Genomic DNA, 12,551 nt, shown 5'->3' with positions numbered 1-12,551 from the left:
GCCCTGAAGGTCCTGCCCATTCTGCCTGGCAATCCTTTGCCCACTGACGTGTTCGCACCCCAGCATCCCCTGGAACTGCACGGTGCCTGCTAAGGGTGTACCAGGAGGGATCTGCCCAGTGACCCTCACGTGTGCCAAGGGGAATATCTCATCCCCCACCCAGCTGCAGACCCCCAGGGTTACAGGAGTGCCTCTGAGCCTCCCCTTGGACATGGGCAGCTCTCACCAGACACTTGTTGCAGGGGAGGAAAACAGCCCAACATCACAGGGACCAGGCACCACCACCCCCATGGGCCTCAACTCCAACCCATGGGGGTCTCTGGGAGTGTGCCTGGGCCCAGTGGGGGAAGGTTGCTGAGCTCTAGCTGAGGCTGCAGAGCAGTTGGGTTCTGCCCAACTTTGTCTCAACCAAACCTCTCTGACCCTATGTGCTGGGCTTTAAACTTTCTGTTGTGCCACATTAAGGTCACAGAGGAGGGGACCTTTCAGCATCCCCACAGCCAAGCACCCTTGGCAAGCCCTCTTGTCCCCATGCCAGCACAAGGGCTGTGCCCGCTCTCTGGGTCCCTTCAGCAGATCTGCTACAATGCCACCATCCTGCTGTGACATGAACCAAACTGCTGCTGCTTTCCAGTCCACGCATGGCTGTGGTGGCCAAGCTGTGGGACAGCAGTGCATGAGAGGTGCAAACAGCTTGGTAGAGGCTCTCTTCACCTGGTGGAGATGAGCTGGGACACAGAGATGAGCACATCCCTGCAGCCCAAGTCCCCTCAATGCACCCTGATGGTTTGAGGACGTTAGGCTAATAGCTGGACTCAATGATCTCAAGGGTCTTTTCCAATCTAAACGGTTCGATGAGGATGGCTTGGTTTAGCTTGATCTTTACAACACCAGGATTTTGATTGGGAACAAACCCAACCGTGTAGTCTCTGAACCATGTACTCATCTGAGATGTGAAGCAGATGATCTCAGCATTGACACAAAATTGAGCCCTCCAGAGAAAAATACCATGGAGACACAACACGCCAAGCTGCTTCCTCAGAGGCCACTGTGTGCAGTGGGACCTTGGTCCCTTCCCACCAGTTCCCAGGCAACATGAGTGCTGCGACTGCAATGTTTTGGTTTCCAGGAACCAAAACACCACCCCAGTGAGACCTGAGCATTTCCCAGCAGTGCTGTCACCTTCCCACTGTGGCAGGCAGGGAGCAGAGGAGAACCCTGCAATGTTCTCCCCCTAAAATCTGGCCAATGCCAGAAAGTCATGCCTGGTGACTGATCACCCTCAATTTAAAAACCAGACTAGCAAAAACCATAGGTGGATTTAAAAGAAAACCACTGTAATAAAATCCCATTGATGATGGCAACAGGTTTTTCAATTTTGGATTATTTGTTCAAGGGGATAAATCAGCAGATAAATGAGATAAATCAGGGATAAATGAGTCCTCTCAAGCATTTCCATGTGCCCTGGTTTGACCATCTCCCCACCGGTTGCCTTAAAGCAGTTAGAGGCAGGCATGGACTCTGGCAGCAGGAAGCAGCAGGGACCTGTGAAACACCTGCACAGCCCTCTGCCAGAGCCTGAGCAAGCACAGCCTCTGCCCTGGGCACCTCCCGAAACCTAAGGCCACTCTTTAATGGGAATTTTTCTCTCAAAGGGCAATACATTTTTATGAAGATCTTTCTCTTTCCTCTTTTCAGCCTCAAACTGATAAAAAAATGCCATAAATCTTCTTACAACTGCTTTTCAAACGCCTGGTGAATTCTTTTTCTCAATCCTTTCCTACCTCCCCTCCCGCTCCCCTACCTCAGCAGAAGGATCAGCAAAGAATAATAATACTGCATGCAGGGAATGCCATAAACACCCATCCTCTGTTTTCTTTATCTGTATCAAAGAAACATTGATCTGTTGAGCCTCTTGAAGGCTGATATTGATCTAGACTTCCACCACGGTCAATACACTGTGGATTTACTGTAGTCAGATTAGTGCCAGAAGTTGGTATTTGCTTATTGCTACAATCTGAATGTCTCATAGCTCCGTGTCCCTGGACTGCCAGGCCCTTTCTGGTGGGTTAATCTAACCTCCAGCCAGAGAAAAAGGATCTTTTTTTCTTACCCCAAAGGGTTAAGAAAGCATAAACACAAGTGGACACCCCGAAGGAAAGGGGGAGCTCCCTAAAGAAGAGATGGAAGGAATGGGGAGATATCACAAACCCTCCAGCTCGGCCACCTTGCAACTACTGATTCTCCTGCATGTGATTTTCTAGGTAGACTGTCATGTTTATCATGCCTTGGGGTCTTTGTAACTTTATAGAGCTCTGTGATCCTGGTCTCGTTCATCTCCTTCCCAGTGTACAGCTTCTGGCCAGTTTCCTTTCTCCTTGTAAGCAAAGCTGATCCATAATATTGAACTGTCACATTCCACCTTTGCTGTCGTAGAGAATTTTCATTAGGGACAATGCAGCTGGAGATGGAGATGAGAAAGACCAGCAGGAGTTGTCCGGGTAATCATCTGTGTGCCCTGTGAAAGCTTTTCAGATATTTTCTTGTCCTTAATTAGGACAAAAGCTAGACATACAAACTTCCCTGAATGAAAAATATGAAAACATTTTCCATTGAGATAACTTCAACACGTTCCCTTCTTATTTCCACTTTTTATTTTTTAATATAAAGAGGTTTTTTTTGCCAACTCTCATTAGCTTAAAATGTTTAAATGAAATAGTGATTTGAGCTGAATGCTAAAATACTTTGAATGTATTTCTTGCCTGAGTTGGCATGATAAAAACTTTTCCTTAAAAGTCTGCTGTGCTAAATGAATTGACCTAATCCCATGAGAAGATTCAGCTCAGTAACTCCCTGTTTTAAAAGGAATAAAATTGCTTCACCAAAATATTCAGCTTGAGCCCACGTCTGGCCATCTTCCAGCTCAGAGGTGAGCTGTGAACAAGCGTGGCTGCACTACATGACTCCTGTCATGGCCCAGGGTACATCCCTTGGTCTGGGGTCATGGGATCCCACCTCAGTTTTTGTGGGAATCACCTGGTTGTGTCTCTGGCCCTCAATTCCTCATCTATAAAACACTAGTGATGGTATTTCCTGCTCTCCCATCTACTGATCCTGTCTGCTCACACTGGGAACTCTTTGGGGCAGTCCATGCCCTGCTCTGCTTAGCCCCAGCCGTGGAAGGCTGCTGGGCTGGACCTGGCCAACCCATTTCACTGCTACTGCCACAAGTGGATTTCATGTCAAGTCCACGTGTTGCACTTCTCCTCTCCTGCTGGAAGTTAGCAGAGATATGGCTAGGGAAAATTGGAGGGACTGAGCCAAGTCCATGGTAAATCCTGTGATCCAACTCCACCACCAGGCACCACAGAATGAAAGGCTTCCTGCTGTGCTCAGAGCCAGGGGGAAAAAAAAAAAAAGAAAGGGAAAATAAACCAAAAGGAAGAACTGCATGCCTGGCAAAGCCATCCAAAGCCACCCCTCCATCCACACCTCCCCTCCACTGTATGGATAAACACAGCTGCCAGCAGAGCCCTCACGCTGCTCAGGGCTGAGCAGAAGCACATGCACACCCCTCAAACACCACAGCTGGGATCTGCTGACCAAACACTGGCCTTCCATGGGGCTGCAGATCTCAGCCTGCCCCACTCTGGTTGGTGGGATTTGTACCATGTCCTAGACAGTGGGGAAAAGCCATCACAACATGTTCAGCTCTTGGGACCGAGCCACCAGGAACGGAGGCTCCCTGAATGCTGCCCATGCCTCATGCCCCAGGCTCTCATGGGACCAGCCACACACAGACAACAGAACTCAGGAAATGCAGAAAAAATAAAATTAATTAAAAAAAAAAAAAGCAGAGTTTTTCCCTCCCATGTAGCTCTACAGTCTTTAAGTGGTTTGATGTCACCCTTCCATCCCACCACGGGTGGTACCCAATTAAAGAGGTCTTAAAGCAACTTCTTCAAAGCCCAGTTTCTTTGCAAGAGGACTGTGTTAATGATGATGCAGCAGTTCTGGGGACAAGGCTGCTCACTTGGTTGCCTAAAAATAAGCTGTATTACTACTTTTTTTTTGTGTCTGGGTTCCCGTAGTGCCATGGCACAGCAAAATGGGAAAAAAGCCTGGTTCTTGCCTTCAAACATGGTTAACAATCCAAAACTGTAGAGTTTTTGTGCACTTCTTCTCCTTTTGGAGAAAGTACAAAGTTACAAAAGAAGGGAATGAGGTCCTCTCCTCTGCAAACAAGCCCTGCTTCAGTTTTGGACTTTTCTTTACTCTTTAAGGCAGTTGAGTGGCACACCAGGGAGAGATGCTGCTGTGGTGGCAGGCAGGGACTGGGGCTTCCCAGGGCCAAGTGATGACCCAGAGCAAAATGCTGGCTCCAGGGCCAGTGAAGCCTCTGGTATCCCTTAGGCAGAGTTAATTTTCAGATTAAAATGGCAATTTCATTTCTTTCATCTATCTGCTTCCTTTGTATCAATACCCTTTTGTCCTACAACCTACTTACCTGCTTCATTTTAAAATAGATGTAGATATTGTCCCTCTTTTATGGAAGATTTATGAGCTCTGTAGGTTTGCTTTTACAAATATTAATATTATATAAGCTGATGGGCTTATTCAACTGCCACAGGCGAGAAAAAGCCTCAGTCAGCAAGTTTCCTTCCTGAAGATTTCTTTTTAAGGGTCATAGGTTGGCATTTACAAGAAGACAAACTAGTTCAGGATAACAAGGAGAGGATAAACAGGATAAACAGCAAAAGAGAAATTAGGATAAGCAGAAAAACTCTACCCAGCCAGTTTGGTGTTTCTGCCTGCTCTTGCATTATTATAATGACCATGTTTCTAAAGCTTAACCACAAAAAAAAAAATCAGGGTTGTCTTCTTTTTACTTTTCCCTTGACGTTGCATAAACATACAGGGGAAAAGCAGCCTTACTCCTGCAGAGTTTGTAATGCTCCCTTTGCTCAGGGTGGTAGAACATTATTCTTGGTTTACCCAACACACTGCCAAGTGGAGAGAAGAGCAGAGATTTACCCCCAGTCCTCAGCTCCTCTGCAGATTCCTAGACAGGACCCTGAACTTTGCACCAACATCCTGGACTCCCAGGCCAGCTCCATCCCCATCCCATCGAGGCTGGAGGAGGGAACTGGTTTGAAAGTCATGCCCTGTTGACCAGAGCACCTGCATGCCCTAAGGGCTGTCAGTTGGGGCACCCATGGGTACCTCTTCCTGGTCCATGCCATGGCCACCAGCATTGCTCCAGATGCCTCTTTGCAGCGAGGAGCTGCACTCAGTGACCTGCAACACCCTCCAGAGACTCTCTAGATGGACAGTGTGCACTGAGGGGCTGCTGGTATACCCACAGTCTCAGGGCAGTCCAAGGCTTGAGCAGAACCATGACTTGTTCGCTCAAAAGATGCCTTCTATTAATATTTCTTATAAAGCCTTACCAACCTGCACCTTTGGCTCTTTAATCAAGCTACAAGTTGCTTTTATTCATTTAAAAAGGCTCCTGTCACAGCTGGGAGCCTGAACTCTTACCCTGACCTGAACCTGGCCCTTGGCTTTTGGGTGGGGCAGCCTGGGTGAGGTCCCTTCCCCACTGTGCCCGATGTCCCCAGCTGCAGCAGGAGCACAAGTCACCCCAGCACACATCTCCACAGCTCACCTCCTGCCAGCCACACCAGCCAACCACAGAGACAAGGGCTTTGTCTCCGTAGGGTCATCTGGGGGAGAGGACTTTGGAAACTCCCTTTCATGGTGGAAGTCCCTTTATACCCTGAGTGCAGTCACGCTTTGCACACATAGGGGAAGAAAATCCAAACACACTATTCAACAAAATTAATGACCCAGATTACTAAAATAAAGCTACAACTCAAACATCCGGAACTAATTTCCAAATTACACTTCACTTTATCTCTCCAGCTACCATTAAATAGGGTGGAAGCTTTTAAATTTTTTTTTAAAAAAATAAATAATCACCTACACCACAAACTAGATTACAAGGAAATTGCTTTTGGCTGTTTGAGTTTTTCTTCCCAGGTTTCGAAGGTTTACAGTATTCCCATTTTTACAATCTTATTCCCGAGATCAAAGCACCCCAGGAACACCACCCATTAATTAGAACAACACATATGGTGCTGCAATGCTCCACGGAAGGTGCTCCTGGGGTGGAACAGCCCCCGGGCCATGCAAAGCCCATTGCTGCCTCCCAAAGGCTGCCACGCACCTCTCTAATGAGCCATCTCGTGCACACAATCAACTGATTAATTCATTAGAAGAAAAAACTGCTGGCTGGATTACCAGCAGGACTTTGGCTGATGCCACCCCTGAAGGGTGGGACCGGTTTCATCAGCCCACGCTGGAGGAGCTGCTTGAATCCAAGGAGCTGTTTAATCTGAGAGAGGCTGTGCACAGAACCCAAGGCAGAAGTCACTGCACTGCTCATGATTTCCTCTCCCTCCCCCTGGCTGTAAATGTTCAACCAGGTTAACAACAGCAGCATTGTGAAAAGTCACAGCCTACAAGTCCTGAGGACAGAGGGTCCCTTGGGAAGGGACATGTCACACCACTGGATGACACTGGACCTGGGATGTCCAAGTCATTGAGGATCCAGGGGAGAGAGCACCTCTGCTCCTGCCTGGCTCGCTTCCCAGCCACCAACTGGATGCCAGCTTGGCTGCCTGCAGCTCTGGCTGGACATGATCAGGTCTTGCCTTTAGCCTCAGAAGCCTGTTTGCAGGGCTCTGCTGGCACTGCTGCTCTCCTGGGCGTTGGGGGATGACATCTCCACTGGGCATGGAAGAAGGCTGTGCTGATTTGGACACAAACCTCATCCACTCTGCAGTAGATGCTACAACATGTAATCGTGTCTTTGGCTGGATGGGTACTGAGAACCTTCCCAGAAGCACAGAGTTAATCAAGACATGATGTAAAAGCAAGAAGGAAATTCTCTGCAGACCACAGAAACAGCCTGTTCAACCTCTTTGAACTGAAGATCAAAGAACCAGTTCCCACCCATAGAAGGCAGGCAGAACAGCACAGCTCTCAACAATATTTCTTACAGCTGGGTTAGGTCTCTTTTCAGAGTAAGGAAAAGTGACAAAACATAGAATAAACTGTGCCTTGTTTATATATTTCCAACATAAATATGTATTTTTCTTGGTGGAGATTTAATACACCAGGGCTTTAGGGAGGCCTTCAATCACTGGAGGTTTTTCAGCACATCCAGCAAATTTCCACTTGAAGGCAATGAATGATGCAAAAAACTTGTGTCTAATTGAAACTCCACATGACCATCAAAATGAGTTTCAACAGGAAGAGATTTTTGTTTTTAAATCAACCTTAGGTTTGCATATTTCTGCCTGTCATGGTGAAGCATCCTTCTTATCAATGAGTTACTTAGGAAGGCAAAGAAGAAAGTCCTGGTGTGTAACAGTCTGTTGAGCTGCGATGGGAAGTGAGGCAAATGAGTGAATTAGCATTCTTTCATCTTGCTGCATAAATAGCTCTAAACCATGTAACTCCTTGCTTAAGGTGGTTTATGAAGAAAACCCTGCTCCTTTCGTGTGGGTCCACTTGGAGGCTGTTTGAGGTGGGCACAGGAGGTTCTCCCCTGGCACCACCATGTCCTGGGGGCAGGTGCCACTGTTCAGATCCCATGCTGAGCAGCAAACTTGGGACTTTGGCTCTGCCTGAATACTCCAAGCCCTCCTCACTCCAAAGAAAAGTGCCAACCTTTGCATTAATAATAAAAACATGAGTTCTAGTCCTCTGGTGGGCCCAGAGGCCACTAACATCACTGGGAGGATCTAAAGAGCTCCAATACTCTGCTCCTTTGAGAAGCATAGTGAGTAATTACCACTGCAGCATATGGCACATAAATGCCAGCAGCAGAGTTTGGATGTGCTTTAAAATCCACTTCTGAGAGCATCTGTGCTGCTGGTCCCCAGGCTGTGCCCAGCTTCAGCTGTGTGATGGGGCATGGGGGCTGCTGGGTTAACTCGAGGGCTCACCCTGGCTCCATTTCCACAGGACAAACCAGCCTCCAGCCTTGGCTGATGAGTCCAGGTAGGACAGAGTGGCCGAGCAAGGTGGAGGAAAAGGCCCAACGAGAGATGGAGCAACTGGAAACCTTGAGACCGGCCACCCGCTGCTCTTGAAGCAGCTTCATCCATCAGCAGCATTCCAGGCTGACACAGAACCCCAGGCTGGCATTTCTCCTGGATGGAAGCTCCTCTCTGTGCTGGAGCTCAGCAGGCAGCAGGGGCCCAGAGCCACGGAGCACATCCCCTCCCCAGGCACCACATCACCCCCCAAGGCATCACCCTCTGGTGTGATCCGAGCCTGCTCGAAGGTACAACTGCATCCAATGTAACCTCAGCTCTGGTGTGATATTAAATGTCACCAGATGCAGTTCTTACAGCATTTGAAAGCCCAGGAGAACTCCCCTGCCCATGTACCCAGCCACTGGCCACACGCAGCCAGGGAAGAGGTTTCCCTGCTCAAAGCAGCACAACAAACCACAGTGAGAGGTCACCTCATCCTGAAATCACATCAGCTCTGTCTGAAGAGAAATCCAAGCCAAGACTTTGCAGACTCCAGGTTTTCTGGGCACAGGACATGGGAACGTTGGTGGTTTCCTGGACGATTTTGCACAAGGCTCATCAGAGCCCAAAGCTGCCGGGGAGCTGCTGTGAGCAGAGCCAGCTGGACAGTGCTCCTCAGGAAACATCTGCTGGAGATGGACAGAGGGAACAGAACGTGCCTTGACCCTCCTCTCCGTGTGCTCCTCCACCTTGTCTCATCCACAGCACAGGAGGGTGGGCAGGGAGGGCAGCTGCCATCCCTTGCCCAGAGGGAATCTCACATCAAGAGGCCCCCCGAATCCTCTCCAGCATGGGAGCTGGGACATCTGCCCTGCACACAGCAGGGAGGCTTTGCACGCTGGGCTCTCTGGGGTTTGGTTCATCTCAGCACACAGATGTTTGGACGTTTAATTAAAATCTCAGATCCTCCCGAGTATCTGACATGGGGCTATTGACACGACTCAAGCAGACTGTGCAGAGAACTTCCAAACACTCTTTGTCTTCCAGCTGGACTGGGACCAAGATGAGCAAGAAAATGATTAATTCTTTTAAAAGAAGTACAAATTGCTCTTTACTAAAGTGAGAATACACAGCAAGGCTCTCATAGAATGTGACTTTAGAGGTCCTGGGTTTGGTTAATGAGCCTGTCCATCCCATTGGACCCAAACAGCACGTAGGGAAGCCAACGACGTGTTGAGAACCCAACAGTGTTCATCTATATTCTCTCTAGGTCTCACCCAGATCAGCTCCTACTCATTTGGTTTCAGTCATTAAACAAACCACGGCTGGCAGCTAACTGAGCAGACTGCTATCTGTCAAAACAAATCTCCTACTAACTCCTCTTATGGGATCTCTTCTCAGGACAGTGTCTTCTCCAGGATGGCCTCTAGACCTGGCTTTCTGCACCATGACCACCAACGCCAAGAGTTTGCCTTGGCCCGCCCACATCCTCCCTCAGCTCTCAGCCTCCATCCCAGGCTTCAGAGTTAAACCTCCAGCACAGCTTAACTGTTTCCCCATTCCCAGCAGCCAACACCACTTTACCTTGATAAATCAGCTCAGCTGCACCTCTCTCCTCCACTCATTAGCTCCGAGATCAGTGGCTTTCTTCCCCCCCCTTGCACCATCACGCTTCCCTCCAGCTAGGTAGGCTTGGTTTTCAAGATAACCTCAGGACACAGACTGCCTGTTTAAATATGCTCACAGTATGGGTTTATGTCCCTTTCAAGAGATGGCAGAAATTCTCTACTTCTCCACAGAGTGGGAATTCAAATGCTGTTATCACTGTGCTCCGTGCTAGGACTGGTCCAAGGGCTGCTGACAACAGCCACAGTCTCAGTATCAGCCTTGGCAGCTTTTACATCAGGCCTTTGCTGCATCTTCCCGTTCAGGTTTTAGCAATGAAAATATCATGACGTTAAGAAATCCATAAATCAAAAGCTGTGCTGGGGTGTGAAATAGAGCAGCCATTTGGGAGAGAATTAAGCCCCACTTATGTGTCCTGTCCCTGGATCTATGTGACTACAAGAAGAACGCATTAGCTACCTGCTTGGCTTTGCTGCTCTCCCCAGTCTCTTTAAAACAGGGGTATTACAATGAGCTTTTCTTGTTGACAGGCTCTTTCTATTAGCTGTGCAAGTGTCTTGAACAATTATTGATGCTGTGGGCAACCGGTGAATAGAAAGAAAAGAAAAAAAAAAAAAAGGAGCCTTCTGTTCACAAGCAAAGCTATTAAATCAAAGGGAATAAGAATATCACAGTTCTCAGGTGCCCAGCCCTCAGTGCAAACACGAGTAACCCTGCAGAAGTTCTTCAGGAGCACCTCACAGGCTGTACGAGCTGGAAGGAATTACCCACTGAGCAGTGGCAGGTGAAAAAAGAGCCCTGCATCACCACAAAGTGTTGGACAACTTGCAAAACATGGCAAAATTAATTATTAAAACAAACTAAGTGAAATTAATAATTTAACCTGCTCCGACTGGTCCAGGGCATTTTCCTGTGGCTAGCAGGGCGACACTGCTTCCTGGGAGAACTGCTGTTAATCATGACCTGGGACCAGAGTGGTTCTGCAGAAAGCCACCAGAGCAGAGCAGAAGCCAACCCAGCCCACAAATGATACTCCTCCCTTGAGGGATTCAGATTCTACAGGACGTGCCTTCAGCAAACGAGCTGAACTGTGCCACACAGCACTTGTTTTCACCAGCACTCCCCCTGCCCTGACTGCTAATCTCAATAATAATAAATCTCCACATCTCCACACCCTGTTATCTCTTCAGGCATGACAAGCCAGGCCAAATGATGCAGCACCACTTGAGCACGTACCAGCACAGGCCTCAGTGGCTGGGTGAGCAGCAGTAACAAGAGCCAGGGGCACGGGTGCCAAGCCCTCCTCCCACCGAGCACCTCAGGAGCCAGCCAGCCATTGGCACAGCTGCTCCCACCCGTGTGGCATGGCACAGGGCAAAACCCACACGTCCAGGAGATCAGTACTCCATGGCTGCTATCCTGTTCTTTTTTACCCTGTTTTGCTGCTATCGGGAGCATTCTCACAGCATAGGAAGCTCACACAGGGCCTGTTTTACCAATGGGGAAACTGAGGCAGGGGCTGCAAAGGGTGGTGAGTGATGGGTCCCTGGTGGCAGCACACAACCATGCTTTGCAGTGATGCAAGGGAATTTTGGCTGCTGTTCCCACACTACCCATCCCTGGGACACGGGCACGCCGTGGATGGCAGAATGAGAGGACTGTTGCCAGGCAGCTCAGAGGAAAATGAGATCCAAACCCCACTTGCAGTCATGAGAACTTGTCTCCCCAGCACTCATCATGGGGTGGCTTTGGAAACATCCCCAGAAGGTCCCACCAGCTTTGGAGTATATCATATCCGAGGGATGCCTGGTTGGATCTAAACTAAATCCAGCCTGGAAGCGTCTCTTGTTAAAATATACCAATTTGTCCATTTAGAAAATCTTCCACTTTGCTCAAATCTTCCAGTGTTCCAGACTGCACTGTGCTTAGAGCAGCTCAGGACCACATCCCAGAGGAAGAAGGAAGCCGTGTGCCAGCTGTGGGCCCCACAGTGACCCGGCAGGCTCCAGAGAGGGCACTCCATCGAGCACGGGCATTTTGGGGTCCCAGGATCACCTCCAGGCTCCTGCCAGTGGGGCTGAAGCCGGGGGCTGCAGGGAGGTGCCAGGGAAAGGGGCTCCTCCTCCTGCACAGCGTGCCCCAAGCCCGAGGCTTGGCAGGCAGGGCCCAGCCTTGCCCCAGCACCGCCTGTGAAGAGCCACGTCCCTCATCAGGGGTCCTTGTCCCCAGCTCTGACCGGGAGCAGCACGAAGCCTCGGAGGTGCCCGCTGTGACTGATGGCCCTGGCCACGGCAGCACAGCCATCGTTTGGTCACAGCAGATGCTTTATGCACAGGCTGCAGATAATAAATAATATTTGGGTAGCTTTTAACGTTCTCCTGCGGCAGAAGGGTAGGAAGTGTTGTTGTGACTCACATCTACTTGTAAGGACAGGGGGCCGAGTAGCCACGTGCCGAAGGACGGACTGTCCTGATGTAGCCCCACGCAGCTCCAAACAACCCCTTCAGGAGCCTGGTTCCCCAGGGCACTGGCATCCCTGGAGCACCTGCTGGGCACCTCAAGCCCCAGGTTTCTGCTGGGTGGCTCGGTGCCACGTGCCCACAGCTACAGGGTCACCCCACTGCCTTCTCCTCACCATCCTACAGACCTCAAAACTGCATTATTTTTTGCACAGGCTTGGATGGCTGGTGGGCAGTGGTGCCCCAAAGCCATTAAGCAGGGTCAAGCCTTCTCCATGCTAGATCCAACTCTGATCTTAATTCCAACAGCATCTCCTTTCTCACTGTGGTCCTCATCACTCCAGTGTGGGATGTGCCAATAAAAGCCAGAGCCTGTGACCTCACACACCAAAAGCCCCTCTCCTTCCAGCACGGCCAC

The sequence above is a fragment of the Merops nubicus genome, unplaced genomic scaffold, assembly GCF_000691845.1.
Source record: "Merops nubicus isolate BGI_N331 unplaced genomic scaffold, ASM69184v1 scaffold33777, whole genome shotgun sequence".
Lineage (NCBI taxonomy): Eukaryota > Metazoa > Chordata > Aves > Coraciiformes > Meropidae > Merops > Merops nubicus.
This window is presented reverse-complemented; position numbering follows the sequence as displayed.